This window comes from Panthera pardus, unplaced genomic scaffold (assembly GCF_024362965.1).
Source record: "Panthera pardus isolate Hobbes unplaced genomic scaffold, ASM2436296v1 HiC_scaffold_3, whole genome shotgun sequence".
In the NCBI taxonomy this organism is placed as follows: Eukaryota; Metazoa; Chordata; class Mammalia; order Carnivora; family Felidae; genus Panthera; species Panthera pardus.
Window position 1 is genome coordinate 5,080,352 of NW_026526876.1, and position 18,388 is coordinate 5,098,739.

At 45.8% G+C, this 18,388-nt stretch overlaps 1 long non-coding RNA gene across 13 annotated transcripts in view; it reads left to right on the forward strand.

Moving 5' to 3' along the window:
* LOC109245840 (uncharacterized) overlaps window positions 1–18,388 on the forward strand; it is a 228,326-nt gene that overhangs the window by 78,590 nt on the left and 131,348 nt on the right. The window lies entirely within an intron of this gene.

Genomic DNA, 18,388 nt, shown 5'->3' on the forward strand with positions numbered 1-18,388 from the left:
ACCTTTACTGGGTTTCCTGTTCATTCACATGCTCAAGAAGGTGCATACTCGGGGCACCTGGCTGGCTCAGTTGGTTAAGCGTCCGACGGGCCCAGGTCATGATCTCACAGTTCGTGAGTTCAAGCCCCACACCGGGCTCTGTGCTGACAGCTCGGAGCCTGGAGCCTGCTTCGGATTCTGTGCCTCCCCCTCTCTCTGCCCCTTTTCTGGCTCATGCTGTCTCTCTCTTTCTCTCTCTCTCTCAAAACTAAACATTAAACAAAAATTTTTTTAACAAAAAAAGGAAGGTGCGTACTCTGTGATGTGCAGGGCAAAGTTGGGAGAATGGCCTTCCCTAATGACGACCAACTGGTCCCTCATCAAGTGTATCAGGGAGGGATGGACTGTAGTATAGCAAACTCTTGGACTGGAAGCTGAGACACTGGTTATGAAGCATTTCTGTGACTCTGATATAGTATTGAGCATCTCTGGAACTCCGTTTTCTTGTCTATAAGATGAGAACACTCGGGGCACCTGGGTGGCTCCGTCCGTTGAGCATCCGACTTCGGCTCAGCTCACGATCTCAGTTCGGGGGTTCGAGCCCCAGGTCGGGCTCTGTGCTGACAGCGCGGAGCCCAGAGCCTGCTTCGGATTCTGTGTCTCCGCTAGTGAGCATTTCCTAGGCGGGGTCACTACTGCTCTATGCAGTGACACAGATTTAAACAAGAAAAGTAAAGACGAGAAGAAAAAACCCACACGGGAAAGAATTCTCTTCCCATGTTGACACCCCCTTGCTTTGTGTTCCAAGTTCCATATGCCATTTGAAAGAGTCATCATTTTCAACTCCCGTCATTGGCTCTTTAGTGGACTTTCGGGGAGGAGAGCTTCTGAAGGTTCAGGTGTCTCACTCAGAGCCACAGCTCCTGACTGGTAGAGCTTCCAGCACAAGGTATATCCCTGAGACGATCTCTGTGGAAGGCGACCCAGAGTTGTCTCTTGTTCTAAACAATAAGCCAACCCTTCCTCAACCACTGGCAAAATGCTCTGACTTGATAACACTCATCCATCACTGTGCAGACACAATCTACTCACCACCCACCCTCTCCAACCTTCCCGGTTCGGTGCCTCTGTTTCCAGTTTTATCTTTCACGGCATCGAAGTCAAATAGGGCTATGAGAGGGATGGGACCATCCCCTGCCTTTTGCAGGTTTCAAGGTCCGAGGTGCGACCGTGACCTCTAATTAAAGCACCTACCCATGTGGGAGACAGACTGTAGATCCCTTTCTGGGTCCTTTAAATGTTCCCGTAAAGCTCTAACTATAGGGAACAAAATGTGGTTTCTTTTCAGTTGTGACCAGGGGGCTGGTCGTTGGGCTCAATGGCGTGTGGTTTTAATTAATCTTCAGCTCTTGAACTGAAACCAGCCGAACGAGGATTCCTCCACCAGGGTTGGGTTAATCCGTAGATGCCGGTCAGTTTTCGGACACTCACCATGAGCTGAGTTTTCAAGTTGAGCCTCTTTTGTCTTCCATGAATGGCGCTAGTCCAACACGGAGAAGCAGGGGAAGCAAGTGACTTGATAACATCTTTAGAAACCAAGTAACAAGCCATTAGGAGGACTAACAATGAATAAATGCATTTTCCATTCAGTGTCTCTGTGGCAATCCAGACGAGCATATGACTAGGAAAATGTAATGAAAGCAATTGTAACTCTTTCGGTAGAGAGGTAATTACAGTCTAGGGCTGCCTGACTGATGAAAATTACACTGCTTATAATAAATTGCCACACAGCTAAGTCTTTTCTGAAGTCCTTAGTATGATTTGTGTTTGTGCACTTACTTAAAACATCAGGGAACAATTTATAAACATGAGCCTTTTTGGACATTGCCAGGATCGGCATTTACGATTAGAGAGCCTGTTTAAGGTTTCCTGATTTATAGAGGATAGATCATATTTTCCCGACACTCTCATGGTCAATTACAGACCTGCATGGTGCATTTGGTAACTTAAAAGCAAATTTAATCTTTTTATTCATTTATTTTTTCATTTGTGAGCAGGCCAAGTCAAGAAAACATTTTCTCTTAGCTTGAGGAGAAAGAGGGTTCAAAGACAACTTCCTATCCATGGTATTGATGCAGGTGGGGAGCCATACAATGCCTTGTTTGTCTTCTTCTAGTAGAAACATTAGGAACTTCTACGTGGAAATAAAGGGCACCAGGCTAAATACCTGAGTCCCCAAGCCCTTGTCAAGAAAAGTTCAAGAAGTCCACTGTCTTTAGTGTCACTGCCTTGCGGACCACGGGAACCATTGTGGAAGTCACCAGGCACAGGTTCTAAGCCCCGTTGTGTAATTAACTAGCTTTGTGATCTTGGGAAGATCACTAAGTCTTTCTGGGGTTTAGTTTTCTCATCCTTCAAATGAGGGTTGGACTAATCGGGGTCTAGGTCCCTCCGGACAAAAGATCAACGATTCTGTCTCAGCTCAAGGGGCTCTCAACTGTAGCTGTACATTAGAAACACCTCTTTTTTTTTTTTTTTAACATCAGAAACACCTCTTACAAATACTCAAGCCTGGGTGCCTGGGTGGCTCAGCCGGGTAAGCATCTGACTCTTGACTTAGGCTCAAATCATGATCTCAAGGTTAATGAGTTCGAGCCCCACATCAGGCTCTGTGCTGACAGTGCTTGGGATTCTCTCTCTCTGCCCCTCCCTGACTCATGCTCACGCATGCACTTTCTGTCTCTCAAAATAAATTAATAAACAACAACAACAAATACCCAAGCCCAAGCCCCACTCCTGAGTAATTAAGTCACGAGATCTGGGAGTATTTACATATTAAAAAAACTAACACCGCACAGGTGACTCCCATGGGCAGCAGTGGTTAAGAGCTTTGCTTTCTCTGTTTGAGATTTCTGAAAGCCTTGATGACTGGAAGCGGAAGAGACTGAGCCACACAGAAGCCCAGCGCCCTGGTCCTTTGCCAGAGGTTCTAAGAACCAAATCCTATCTGACACAATGCCCGGGGCCCTCTGCTGCCTCTTTGTGGACTTCTTGTCCCCTGGAACACTTCCGACGATAAGCAGATGGCATGAGTGGGTGTGAGAGAAGTCCTGGGATGGGTTTGGGGGAGCTCTACCATTTAAACTGGTTTTCACCGGAACCTTTGGAGGAATAGTTTGAGCATTTTGCAGTTGAGAGGCTAAAGACTCCCCCAGTGAAAAACCAGACAGTCCAGGTGCTGAGCCGGGCTGGGCCACCCAGCATTCAGAAACAGCGATTCCCCTGCCAATGACCATCCTCCTGCGAATCCCAAGGGAAACGAGGTGGTGGCGGGCTGCAGCCCACTCACAAGGGCTCGCGGGAGTCAACCACGGATGCCTCTACCCAATCTTGCATTTAGTGACACCACATTGGTAGCTTTTGCTTTCAGCCCCGGTGGGGGTATTTACACAGGAGAGATTAGCAAATGATGCACACGGGCACCCCTCCCCACCTAAGTCGGTTGTTAAACATTTATCAGCACCCCGCTGAATTGAAGTACTTAGATGATTTTCTTCCGCCCTGGCAGCTGGGACTTTTTCATAGTCTACTGGGAGGAAAAAAGCTCAGAGTAAATATTTATACATTAACTGTACCTCTGGCTTGGAGGTTGTCACATATTGGGAAGGCAGCAGAGTGGCCTCTTGTGCATGTCGGACTGTACGAAGTTGCCTGAGAGGGTGAGGTTTACCTTAAAAGAAATGGAGAAAGCCTGGTCTTTTCCATGGATGAACTCAGCTTAAAAGAAACATTTTTTTAATGTTTATTTTTGAGAGAGAGAGCGTGGGAGCAGGCAAGGGAGGGGCAGAGAGAGAGGGAGACACAGATTCGGAAGCAGGCTCCAGGCTCCGAGCTGTCGGCACAGAGCCTGATGCGGGGCTCGAACCCAGGAACCGTGAGATCATGCCCTGAGCCTGAGTAAGACGCTTAACTGACTGAGCCACCCAGCCGCCCCAAGGATGAATTCAGTTTTAATGGGGAGATCTAATATCCACAGCTGAAACCTAGAGCAGTGACTGCCCCAGTGTGGTCCTTGAGCCAACAGCAGTAGCATCACTTGGGAATTTGTTAGAAATACAAATTCTCAGGTCCCACCTCAGACCTGTGGAATCAGAAACTCTGAGGTGGGGCTCAGCAATCTGTTTTAACAAGCCTGCCTGCAAAATGCAAGCTTTTTTTTTTTTTCTTTTTTCCGAACTGCTGTTCTAAACAGATGCACCAGAGGCCATAAAATGATGCAAAGATTCTATAATGACAGAGTTGAACAGTTGTGACCCAGATCATCTGGCCCAAAGGACCTCAGATGGTTACTGTCTTTCCCCCAGACACCCTGCCCTGGGCCATTTCATGCACGCACACACACACACACACACACACACACACACGGGCACACACATATACCCAATCATGAGTGTGCCCCTGCAAAATTTATGGAACACTAGCCGTTATTACCTCTTGAAGGCTTTGGCATTACCTGCTGTCACCTCTTCCTCGCCTCTCACTCTTGCCTCAAAGCTCTGACACTTTTTACTCCCCCCAAAGCTACATTTTCCCAGGTCTTAAAAAAGCTTATTATTGCTAAATTCAAGGGGCACTTGAAAATCCTCAACTTCCTCTCCTTTTTTTTGCAGTATTTGCCACAATTGATCATTACCACCATTCTGGAAATTTCTCTTTTATTAGATTCTCTGACGCTTCGTTATGCTTACTTACCTTAGTCTTCCCCTCCTTCAGGGGACCCTTCCTTCGCTGCCCAGGGAGGGAAATCAGAAGAACATGTCTATGAAGCCTTGGAAGAGAGTCCTTGGAGAAGGCAGGTAAATGGTTTTATAGGCTTCTCTTAGCCAAATAACAGGCCAGTTGAAAACCCTCATCTTTGGGGCGCCTGGGCGGCTCAGTCGGTTAGGTGTCAGACTTCAGCTCAGGTCATGATCTCGTGGTTCGTAGGTTTGAGCCCCGCATTGGGCTCTGTGCCGACAGCTAGGAGCCTGGAGCCTGCTTCGGGTTCTGTGTCTCCCTCTCTCTCTGCCCCTCCCCCGCTTGCTCTCTGTCTCTGTCTCTCTCTCAAAAATAATAAACAGTGAAAAAAATTTTAAAAACCCCTCATTTTCTCCAGTGTGGTCCTATGCCCTCACAACATTACACACTTATGCTGATGAATTCACTCATGCTGAAGCCTTCACTGACCGTGTTGTTCAGAATCGCAGACCTAGAGAACCTACTTGTCATGGATATCTTCAGTTAATCGTGCTTCGAGCACCTCAAACTCAACATGTCTCCCCCTGGAAGATACCATCTCCCCTTAGGGCCTCACCTCTTCTTTCAGTGGTCCCACTGCGGTGTGGGGGACCAAGGCCTTTCCACGTGCTCCAGTTAAAAAATGAAACTACCTTTGCAGGGTCTCATCCCACGGCCACAACAGCCCATTAACACGCTTTGCTGAACAAAAGTCAGTTTCCTCCTTTTGCTCTCCTCCTTTAAATGAGTCACAAACTCAATGCCTTCGAGACATAGGACATGAAAAAAAAAGGCAGATAATAGTAGTGGGGACAGTGGCACAATGGAGAGGCTACCTGTCTCCCTCCCAGTGCCCCACCAGGTATGTAAATTCTTTTAAGTTTTAAATTCTGTTTTGGCCAAATGCAGTGCACCTGCAAGCTGAATTTCTCTCTGAGGCCCCACCTTGTGACCCCAATGACAACAGCAATTTAAGGCACCTCCTCCATGCAAGAGGTAAATTATAAAAAGTGACCTGGTAATATACGTGCTATTTTGTCCACCATTTATTAAGCTTCAAGTCTAGGGAATATATCCCCATGTTGCCAATATTCTATAAGATGATTTGTAAGGGCTGCATAGTAGGTATGTTTCATACTTTATTAAATAATTCCCCCTCGCTCGGCCATTTAGATTCTTACTGAGTGTTTTCCCTACACACTCAACATGCCTAAAACGAAAGTCACCTTCTTTATAAATATTTCCACAAGACCAAATCTTTAGAATTAGATGGATCGTAGGTTGTGTGTATTCATGAATCTGACACATCTGTTAAATTATGCTGTAGAAAAGCGATTCCAATTTGTGTCCTGTTGTCTTAGGAAACATTGGGTATGCTCATTCAAGAAATATCTTTTGTAACTTGATAGGCAAAAAGACACATCATTGCTTCCATTTGCGTTTCTTTGACTACTGGTTAAGCTGAACACCTGTCTTGGGTCAGGTCCCCTGGAAACAGACCTGAGATAGGCTAGCTGTCGTGTGTCTGTTGGGGAGCAATCCTTGGGACACCACCTGAAAGAGAGCGAATGGAACAGGACTGGGCAGAAGAGAGGCTGACCCATAAGCTGGGTTGCCTTTGGAGTTGTCTTAACTTGAAGCAAGGGGGAGGGGTCTATCCTTTGTAGCCCCCCATTCTACCAGTCACTGGGTGTGGGCTCTTCCAGGGGAAGGACGCCATCTTGGGAGAGACAACTACCTTTGGGAGGGAAGTCTAGAGAGAGACTCAGCCAGAGCCCAGGCACCTGACATTCCCAGGGTCTAGGCTATGTTGGCTGGACAGACCTCATCACCCTCCACCCACAACCCTTTTTCATATTGACGGACATAGGGTCTGGCCTAGAGTAGGCATAAAGACTTATTGCATAAATTTCTCTTTCTTCTTTTGTTCATGCCTTGTGCCCATTTTGTTCTGTTGCCATATTTATCTTTCTTCCCCCGTCATTTCTTTGCGAAGTGCTACTTGCATTTTAAAATATTAACTCTTCGTCATATAGTGAAATATTTTCTCCTATTTGCCACTTGCCTCAGGATTTCATCAGTTTCACTTCTGTGATACATATGTATATACAGCGTATACCTTTCAAATTTTTATGGGGTTCAATCTATCCATCTTTTTTTTTTTCTCCTTTTTTTGCTTGCATGTTTTGTAACCCTTTACAATCCCCAGATCAGAGAATGCTCACTTCTCTGTATTTTATTTTTCTCAGGTTCTTCTTAGGTTTTATTTCTTCCATTTAACTCTCCGACCCATCTGGAAAGTATTTTGGTTTAAAGCATGAGGTAGAGATCTAACTTAGGTTTTGTTGTTTTTTTTCTTTTTTTCCTTGGGAAGATCCCTTTATATCACTCCAAGGGATGTGGATTTTATTTGGAAGTTGATGGGGAGTCCCTGAACAAAGCTGGGCGGGGGCAGCGATGTGATCAGTTTTGCCGTAATGGAGGGCTTTCAGCCCTGTGGCACCTGGATATGCGCAGATGGTTTGGCGTAGCGGGCCTTCCTGCCTCTCCCATCACACTGTGTAAGGCTTTCTCCACCTTCCTGGAAGTCTGGCTGTGCCTTTCAATGATTAAAGCAGGATCCTCTGACACTTCAGGAACGCATCAGAGAAACCCATCATGAATTTGCTACAATTCAGCACTTGCCAGAAGCTGGCTGGAGACATTTGATGTGTGTAAAAGCAGGCACTGAGGGCTCATGTTAAACATCCATTCATCTACATTCTTTGAGCTCAAGCCTGGTATTGAGTTAGCTCTTCAGAAAGCCATGTGTCTGGTGCGGATTATCTTAGTCCCCTTCAGAAACACTTCTATTCCGTTAAGATTTAATGTTATTTCCCTAGCTTTTATCTAAGGGACGTGCAAGAAACATCCATTTTGAGAACCTTGCCGTATCTTTTCATAAAAACACATGGCCGCCGGGGCTTGGTCTTTCTTTGTTCGATGAAAATATTTTACATGTGTTTCAAGATTGAAACTTATCTCGGATTCTTGGAATTTATTACCGACAAACGTCCAAATTAATGTTCAGAGGGCTTCCCAGAGAACTTCAGAGAGGTGTTCTGAATGTTAGGTGAGCCCTGTCTTTGTCGGTTTGGGGTGCTCTAACAGAATACAACAGGCTGAGGGGCTCAGACAACAAACATTTAATTCTTACAGTCTGGAGGCTGGGAAGTCCAAGGTGAAGGTGCCGGCAGATTCAGTGTCTCCTTCCCGGTTGCTAGATGGCCGTCTTCTTGTTGTATCCTCACATGGCCAAGAGAATTCTCTCTCTCCTGTTATCTTCTAATAAAGGGCATTCTTGAGGGCTCCACTCGCATGCCCTGATGACCCCCAGAGGCCCACCTCCAAACACCATCAAACTGGGGACTGGTATTTCAACGTGTACATTTTGGGGGAGACGCACATTCAATCCATAACAAGCTCTTTGGGCTCAATCCTGTAGAAAATCTCAGAATTTGCTTCCGCCTGACATGGGCAGGGACTGATCAGAAAGCAAGGCGGTCCTCTTTTGGTAGAGGTCAAAGGGTCTGCCTGCTCCGCATCACTCGGCCTTCCAACTTTTAAGGAAGCCTGACTCCCGTCTTGACTGGTAACATCCCTTGTGATCCCAGAATAGCCTGTACAGACTCGTAGGCATTTCACAAAGGGATGAATTTCTTTGTCCACTTACTAAAGGCCCTTCTGGGGGCTTGAGCTCTGAGAGGGCAGGTCTGTCTCATTCATTCTTCACTCCTCAGTGGCTGACACCAGGCCTGGCCATACCATAGTAGGTGTTCATTAAAACATTTGTTGAATGGGTGAATGGAGCATGAGGTTGAAGACCAAATGCAGGGGAATCCAGAAACGGAACGTTGGACTCCAATTAAAAAGAAACATGACCAAAGGCATCTTCCGAGTTCCTTGGGAATCAGTCACATATTTTTCATAGCGATTTCATTCATTCCTCAGTTAATTCACTCAAAAGTAACTTTTTATTTTCTTTGAGTTCCCACTTTGTGCCAGCTCCCATGTAGGAGGTTTATTTGAAATCTCGAACATGCAGTCTGCAGTCTAAGTCCCACGGGCCACATCTGGCCCACGATCTGCTTCCACCTGGCTCTTGAGCTAAGAATAGCTTTTACCTGTTTAAATGGTTTTTAATAAAAAATGAAAAGAAGACTATCGTTTGTGACTTGTAAACTTCAGAAGAAATTCAAATTTTAGTTGTCCACCAATAGATTTTTTTTTTTTTAAAGAACACAGCCAGGCTCTTTTGCATACATACATCGCGTAGGGCTTTTTATGCAGGAGGTGATGGCTAATTTTACATATCAACTTGACTGGGCTGAGAGATGCCCAGATAGTTGGTAAAATAGTAGTTTGGGGGGTGTCTGTGAGGGTGTTTCTGGCAGAGATTGATGTTTGCTTCAGCAGACTGAGCGAAAGATCAGCTTCGCTCATGTGGGCAGAGCCCATCCAATCTTTTGGGGGGCCAGAATGCAATAAAAAGGTAAAGAAAAGGTGAATTCCCTCTTTTCCTCTTGAGCTGGAATGTCCATGTTCCCCAGCCTTCAGGCATTGGAGCTCCTGGTTCCCGGGCCTTAGGACTCAGACCGAATTATACCTCCAGTTTGCAGACGGTAGACTGTGGGCCTGCTTGGCCTCCCTAAACACATGAGCCAATTCCCGTAACAAATCTCCTCTAGATATCTCTATATGTCTAGATAGACAGATGCCAGATAGACAGACAGACAGATAGGCGTATAGATTCCGCTGCTTCTGTTTCTCCGGAGAACCCTGACTGATACACAGGACCACGGCGGAACTCAGTGGTTGTGGCAGGAGCTCCGTGGCCCGTGATTTACTCTCTGGTCCTCTATAGGAAACATTCACTGGCCCCTGTTCTAACACGCAAAGTGCACACTCAAAACCCAGGGCGCATGCCCCTGATGTCCTGACTTTACATGATGAGGGCATAATGGTAGGGATGAACCTAAGGCTAGGAACATCTCCAGCCAAGGGGGGTCTGCAGACACTATGAGTCCGACAGGTGACGGGGAAGGAGTAAGGCGGTAAGGCAGCTCTGGGAAGTTCAAAATCAAGTTCAAAAAGGCAGCTGAAACACGAATGGCCATGGAGACCTGGAAGGGCCTAGGGAAACGGGTTTTCCACTGTGAGTGCCAGAGGATCAGCCTAACCAAGGTAGCTGAGGAAGAGCCGTTTCATTCCGACAGCGGAAGCCGCCGTTTACTCACGCGTCCCTCTGGGCGTGTGGGAGGGGGGAAAGCTCAGAGCGCATGCTTGCAGGCAGGGTGGACACTCCAGGGTGGCACCCGTGTTTCAGTAAAGCTGGGCCCAAGTCAGGGCCGGGGATATGGGGCGAGACTCCTGGCAGGTTCGTTCACCGCCAAGGGAGAGAGAGGGACTTCTTGGAAAGATCCGAAAGCTGGAATTCGCAACACAAGGGAATGCACTGAAGCTATTCACGAGGGCCTCCACAGACTTCTGTCTGGATTGCTAAAGTACGTATCTTCTTGGCATCTGAATGCACTAAGGCAAACATGAAATGTATGTTGCAGGGAAGGGGGAAAACATAATGCGGTGGCACCCATCTCAGCTCTTGATTTCATACGACGTCGCTTTATATAGCAACAACCTGCAATTTGTTAGGGGAAGCCTTGCTGTAAAGTGATCTGACATTCCTTTGCGATGTGAGAGCGGATAAAATCTCATCAATGCTTTTGGGGGAGGATATTGATTTTCATTCCATTTGTCCCTGGCAGATCAAGAAGACCGAGGCAGGCATGTTAATGGAGTAGAAGCCAGAATGTTAAATACAGGTGGTTCCTCACCGTTAACCTCAAGGAGCTGTCAGGATGCTTCATTTTCATATTGGTGTGGTCCAGCTACTTCTTTAAATACAAGGAAGCTGGGACTGACAGCCTCAATTTCATAAGGCAGGAATTTTAAGGCCACTATGTATTTTTATTCGTTAATGGATTTGTTCTGTTTAAATATCCAGAGAAAGGAAAGCACGGCTCCTTATAGAACACGGGTCCTGCCAGAGACTTCTTTAACGTATAACATTAAGCAAATTGATGCAAACTCTTTTGATATTTAGGAAGTTATGGAAGAGCAGGGAATGGGAAATGAAGACATTTTTATTCGAGGAGAAAAAAAACAGATGCCACAGAGAATTTTTTTAATGTTTATTTATTTTGAGGGGGAGGAGGGGCAGAGAGAGAGAGAGAGAGAGAGAGAGAATCCCCAAAGAACTATTTTCTAAGTGGCTTAATCTGTCTTTTGTCTCCTTACTGTTGTAATCAGGGAAAGAAAAGACAGAAACCAGGACGTGTCTATTCTATCCCACCATATTTCCCTCCCTCTGCCGCCACATAAGAGGATAAAGCGAGACCTTGTATTCTCTTAAGGTACATCATTTCACAGCTATGAGAGTCCATGAAACGCAGCCTGCATCTTAGAAATAGAACTTTGTGGGGCGCCTGGGTGGCTCAGTCGGTTAATCGTCCAGCTCTTGATTTCCGCTCAGGTCACGATCTCACCGTTCATGGGTTCGAGCCCCACGACGGGCTCTGCGCTGGCAGTGAGGAGCCCGGTTGGGATTCTCTCTCTCCCTCTTTCTGCTCTCCCCGCCCCAGCATCTCAAAATAAATAAACTTAGAAAGAAAGAAAAAAAGAAAGAAAGAAAGAAAGAAAGAAAGAAAGAAAGAAAGAAAGAAAGAAAGGAAGAAACAGAACTTCTTTTCTAGAACTCTGTCTTCTCTCTGCTTTGATCCACCACTTACCGCCTACAGATAATTTAGTTCATTCTAGCCTCTGGTCTATTGATTTCTAGCTCGGTCCATTCAGAGCTCTTTATCTGAGTTTCTTTCCCTCCTCTCCGCTCTTGCTGATCGTGAAAGCGACAGCCTCAGCCAGGTGTTGAGTCTGGGAGGAGAGGTGTCCTGTTCGAAGTCTCTTGAGACGCCCCCCTCTACTGTCAGCAGCTGTTGCCCTTGTGGGGTCTTTTTCTCCATTTGGCAGAGGAGGGACCCTGGGTGGCTCTGGGGGGTGGCACACCCAATTGCAGTGGAAAGGTTTGGCATGGATGCTTCTGTACTGATGCAGCCTCATATCTGGCAAGGAGCCCAGGACATCACTCTGACGCGTTTCCTTTCATTTAACCAGGCAACTCCCCGGGGCTGGTCCAGGCAACCTTTCGGCTACTTTCTGTCCCTCCAAGAAGTTTGAGTTCCCCCTCATACCATTCCATTCCCAGTCCATGGACAACTCGGGGCCATTTTGAATTTCTCATATTTAAATAGACCGTCCACCTCCTTTTTTATTTTCTGTGCCCAGGGCTGCCATTTTCCAATAACAGCTAAGAGCCAGCACATCAGCCTTCCTTCACGTGCCCCGGAATATTGTGGGCATCCTTCTTCTCCCCCCTCCTCCCTCCTTTTTTTTTTTTTAATGTTTATTTTTGAGAGAGACAGAGCATGAGTGGGGAAGGGGCAGAGAGAGAGACACACACACAGAGTCCGAAGCAGGCTCCAGGCTCTGAGCTGTCAGCACAGAGCCCGACACAGGGCTCGAACCCATGAACCGCAAGATCATGACCTGAGCTGAAGTTGGACGCTTAACTGGCTGAGCCACTCAGGCACCTCTGAAGTTTGTTTTTTAAATTTGGCAGTATTGGTTCTCATCTATTCTCTCACAACTTTTGCCTCACAGTAAAGAATAGGGTGTTGGTTTGTTTGGTTTGTTTTGTTTTGACCTAGAAATTTCACCTCTGTTATCGTTGCTGTCGGCAGAGTTTATTTGCCAGGTGGGGTGGGGCAAGGCCAACAGAGAGGTGGAGAAAACGGAACAAGCTTCATTCCAGGAACGCCTCACATGCCCACTCTCCTGCGATATTTTAATAAGTTAATTTTCGTACAAACGAAGAAATCGATGAGATTACGTGACATCTAGTTTCTGCCTTGGCATCTACTTGACAAGGTAGGATGCATAATAGCTTTGAAGGGCCCTCCCAAATGCCGTCCTTTCGAGCACTGTTGCCGTTCGATTGCTCTGCCGGGCACACCCAGAGACCAATTTCCTACCACGACCTCTTCCAACCCAACCCATTCTGTTCGCATAGTTTGCTCTACCTCTGGATGAAATCCCAGAAAGTTCCCAGAGCTTTGCTGGCTACTTTTCTTTGGGCGATGATGGTAATGCAACCCAGGCCAGTCCATCAAAACTCTGGGCTCTTATTCAATTGAAAAGTTCTCCCCTCCCTCTGCTCGCACCCAGATGGGCTCAGAAGTCCGCAGCGGGAGGGGAGACACGTCCGGCTTCTTCCCCACGTCCTCTCACTCCCTCCTCTTGCGTTGGCTAGCCAGGGTGGCTGTCCTGAGCTTTGGGAAGGCTGCATTCTCACGTGGGTGATGTGTGTTTTATCAGGCGTTGGCACTTGCCTGCTGCGTCATGATGAGCATTTTGGCTTCTTTCTTGTGTTGTGGGGCTTGGGAGAGTTTCTTTCGAATCCCTGCCTGCTGGTGAGGTCTGCTACCTGCAGTTTCCTTGACTGGTGAACTATTTACCTGACCACGAAGACTCCTTCATCTCCTGGCTTTTTGTTGGTTCATCTCTATCGAGGTCCCCTTGCTCCTCTAGGTTCCTTGGGCACGGTCCATTTGAAAATGACTTCTGGCCGGCTCCCTTCCAGAAGGAGCTCATGTGACCCAAAGCAACCTGGATGCATCCTTAGCAAACTCTAAGATGCCAGACGATACCTAACGCAGCTGCCGTCACCGGGATCTTCCCACTATGTTTTCTTCGGGTGTGAGGCAGCCACCAGTCCCTGTGGCCCCAAATTTCATGGGAAAATGTCAAGTCTCTGAGTTTTTCCCCTGAAGTTCCTATCATGGCTTAAGGGGAGGGGGGAGCATTTCATTTCTCTCCCCCTTGGGTAAGAGCACAGAAAGGTTGCCCTCTCGAAAGAAAGCTTTATACCTTCATCTTCCTCCTTAATCTTCTGAGCCTCCCATTAATAACCTCGGGGCAGGTAATGGGATGATGCAGGTGTATGAATTTCGGGCGACCTCTTTCACAAGTCTCGTGTACACAGTCTAGCATGTCACTATAAAAAGGAGAGGTGAGGGGCGCCTGGGCGGCTCAGTTGGTTAGGCGACTGACTGCAGCTCAGGTCATGATCTCGTAGATGGCGAGTTCGAGCCCCGCGTCGGGCTCTGTGCTGACAGCTCGGAGCCTGGAGCCTGCTTCGGATTCTGTGTCTCTCCCTCTCTCTACCCGTCCCCTGCTCACGCTCTGTGTCTCTCTGTCTCTCAATAATAAATGTTAAAAAAATTAAAACAAAACAAAGGGGAGGTGACGGGGCTTGGCACCTTTTTCTCTTGTCCTTGGACGTCTTTACTGAAATTGATCAAATGGATCAAATAGGAAAATTCTTTCTCTCCCTTTTTAGAAGCAATTGCCTATGTATAAGCCTCTTGTCCTTCAAAAAGAACGCCTGATTCTAAGTCTCACCCGATACCAAGTGATGACCAACCTGATGACACTCCCTCCCATTGGCTCTGCTTCTCCCTTTTTCCCCTCACTCACTCCTTTCTCTTGGTGTTGTACTGCCTACTTGACTAGAGGACATGAGCCTTTGCTCTGGGCTCTGCTTTCTGGGGAAACCAGGCAAATATAACCAGCAAGTGGAAAACTGCTAGATGCCCCGGGAGAGCACAGGGTGGAGACAGAAACGTGGCTCTTCTCAAACTTATTGCGCCTGTGGAAATGCACGTGAGGTCAACCACAGCTGAGAGGAGGCACGGTGGTTGGAAGGCATCTCTCCAGACCAATCTGAGGATGTCTGTTGTACTTTCCTCCATCGTTTCTTCAGCTGGGTCACTAATCCATTTCTTGCTTGTGATCTGGGTTGTAACAAGGAATTGAAGAAATAAGGGCCCTTCTTGGAAAGATCAAAGTCTTCACTGGGAAACACGGTGATCATCTCCTACTTAAATCTCTCTACTTAGCTCCCAACACACAGTAAGCTAACAAGTCCATCAGACACAGAGAAAGACCATTGCGGATTAAGGGTTCTCTGCTTCTCGCTCATTGTCTTTCTAGGCTAATGCAGGGTAGCTATAAGTGTACCTTTTAAAAAAACAAAAAAACTCCAGGCTCTTTTATCCGTTCTATTCTACAGGTCACCTTTTGTTTTTATTAATGTTTTTATTTATTTTTGAGACAGAGACGGAGCATGAGCAGGGGAGGGGCAGAGAGAGAGGGAGACACAGAATCCGAAGCAGGCTCCAGGCTCCGAGCTGTCAGCACAGAGCCGGACACGGGGCTCGAACTCACAGACTGTGAGATCATGACCTGAGCTGAAGCCGGACGCCCAACCTGCTAAGCCACCCAGGCGCCCCTCTACAGGTCACTTCTTAACTTTCCACTAAGCAGGAGTCAAAAAAGACATAAGAAAGAAGTCTGCCATGTTCAAGGTTAATTAACTTTGCATTAAAATGGGTATGTGAGCGCCCATACATTCTCAAACACACATCTATCCGCATTCTTGGATAAATATTCTCTTATTAAAAGTAGCTGAAACTCTGGGGAAATTAACTGTTGTAATAAAGAAAAAAGATGGTATTGGCCTTGGCCCCAAGATAAGCATCAGCCATAGATCTGAATCAAGGCTGGGAGGAACGCATTTCCCTCTGGGAGTAGTAAAATCAGGCCAGCTCTGGCATTCTGCCCAGGGCGGTCTCCTTGTGTTGGGATTCTGTTCAGAGATTCTTGATGTCCATTCTTAACAGCAGACATGATGTTTTGATTAAGTCCAAACAAGAAGACCCAATGGTTATCTAAGGAATTTGGTAATATCTCCAGTACTACCTGGCGATATTTTGACCTCCACAAAGGCTCTATCATCCCTTGATTTGTTTCAAGTCAGCATCTTGTTAGCCATGAGTGACGATCCAAGTTGTGTCAGACAGTCAAGACAGAGAATATTTCCATCATCCATCTTTAGCTTAAAAAGCATAATTAATCGTGAAGAGTTCACAAGTCTATGGCTCATAGGTTTCTGTGAGTCTTTTGAGGTATAGCATGAGAAGAAGCAGAAGCGGATGAAGGAATCTTAATAGAAGCATCAGAGAGCATGGGGGAATGGTCAGGAAAAACGGGAGATAGTTCTTGATCTCTCCATAACTAGCAAAATAAGTTTAGCCTCATGACCTTCTAGTTTGGGGGACCTGAACTTATTTATCTGAGACGTGAGGTGACTGAGCTTGACCAGGGATTAGACACTCAAACGCCTACAGACTAAGCAGGTCGCTCACCTGGATGGGGTGCCCAAGGTGGACACAGACGAGTACGTTTCGGAAGCAGTATGGATGGTTCAGAACAGCAAAACATGCCCTGCTGTGTGCGCCTTGAAACCCATTCCAGCTTGCTTGTTTTCCAATGAGAGCAGCCGGCACTCAGCTTTAACCTCTAGTAGCCATGAAGGAATACAGACTCGATGATATCAGGTGTCTTCATTTGTAGAGAAGTTAGAAATCCAGATTTGAATGTGAAATCCCCCAGGTTTTAAAAGCCAGCTTAAATTACTTACAAGCATTGTATTGACTGATCAAAACATGTCTGTAGGCGATATCTAATTTTTGGAACACTACCTGCGGATCTCTGAACTATGTTGACATTTGTAAAGTGTGTTCCTGTGGAGTAGATGCTAATAGATGGAACTGAGAAAGAAAGAAAGAAAGAAAGAAAGAAAGAAAGAAAGAAAGAAAGAAAGAAAGAAAGAAAGAAAGAAAAAGAGGAAGGAAGGAAGGAAGGAAGGAAGAAGGAAAGAAAGAAAGAAAGAAAGAAAGAAAGAAAGAAAGAAAGAAAGAAAAGGAAGGAAAGAAAGAAAGAAAGAGAAGGAAGGAAGAAATAAAGAGAAGGAAGGAAGGAAGAAACAAAGAAAGGAGGGAGGGAGGGAGTCAAATTAGCTTTGGAAACCCAGGGTTAAACCAAGTTGAAGATGTTTCTTTACTGTTGGGCTGTCAGAGCCTTTAATATTCTAAGGCTGTGCTATTCAATATGGCAGCCACTAGACACATGTGGCTATTGAGCACCCGAAATATGGCTCCTTTGTATTGAGATGTGCTGTCAGTTAAAATACACGCCAGATTTTACAGATTTCGTGTGAAAAAAATGGAATGTAAAATATCTCATTAATAATTTTTATAATAATTGCATGTTGGAATATTCATATTTTTGATATATTGGGTGACATAAAAATATTATTAAACTTAAGTGTATTTTTTAAAGGTGGTGTTCTGAAACTTTTAAATTACAAATGTAACTCACACTATAATTCTCTTGGACAGAACTGGTCTAATGGATCTCGTGATCATCCAAGAGACGGACAAATTATGAACATTTCCAAAATTTATTTGACTTCAGATTCCTTTTATTCAGGGAATAACTCATGAAATTAGTGTTTCATGGAATATACTTCAGGAAAGGAATTGAGCTCTGACACTCAACGTTATGCAACTCTCAGATGAAGGAGCACTGTGTTGCCTTTGATTTTGGTCTGTGGCCCCCATGGTCAAAGCCTGTGAGATGACACCGAGGGCATCCCAGCCCAGGCTTGGCCAGCGCTCTGGCCCTTCTCTTCTATTCAAAACTTCCTGACCCATTCTTCCTTAATTTTAAAAACACTATATTCAATTTATTGATGAATTAGAATTTATATCAATTTATTGGCATACTATAAAATGCACCCCACTCGATGAGTTTTGACAAATGAATACACCTACACAACTGTCACCCACCATCAAGACAGAGAATATTTCCATCATCCTACAACATCCTCTTGAATCTTTTTCTCAGTTAATCCCCATCTCTCAACATCCAGCTGGTGAGCCTACCTTTCTGCTTTCTCCTTCTGGTCTTGTGACCTCTGATAGCGCTGTCTCCTCTCCTCCCAGCATTTGGGTTTAATACAGTCATTCTGTCTATCCAGAATCCTTGCTCATCTACAAGTCTTTTCATCTACATTCTGGATCTGGGTTGTTGTTGTTTTTTTTTTTTTTTTTTCCAGCCACTCTAATCTGCTCCATTAGCTCTTGGTGACCTGGCTTCCTGTGCCCTTCCTGGTATCTGTTGGTCTAATCAGGATTTCTATTGAGTCAGAGTCAATTCCTTCCAAAGGAGATAAATCAACCAAGTAGTGAGAAATCAGATTAGATGCCTTACAGACTGTGAGAAAATGTGTTTCTAGAGCCTAGAATCCTAACTGTAGTGTAAGTTCAATCCCTTGTTCCATTTCCACTGGGCAATTGTGATGGGTGAGCCAGTTTCTGCCATAGATTAAGGAGGTGGATGGAAGGTGCTGAGGCAATGAAAATTGAGAAAAGGAGCCAGGGCAGAAGGAAGTTGAGGAAATGTTATAGAGGTTATCAGTATGGCCCACACGTTGGAATCCCCCTTGGAGCTTTGAAAACGTCATCGATGTTCAGGCTCAGCTTCAGACATTCAGATCTCATTGACTTTATATTTAAAAAAAAAAATTTCCCCGACTGATTTTAAAATATAACCAGTCTTAAGATCCACAAGCACA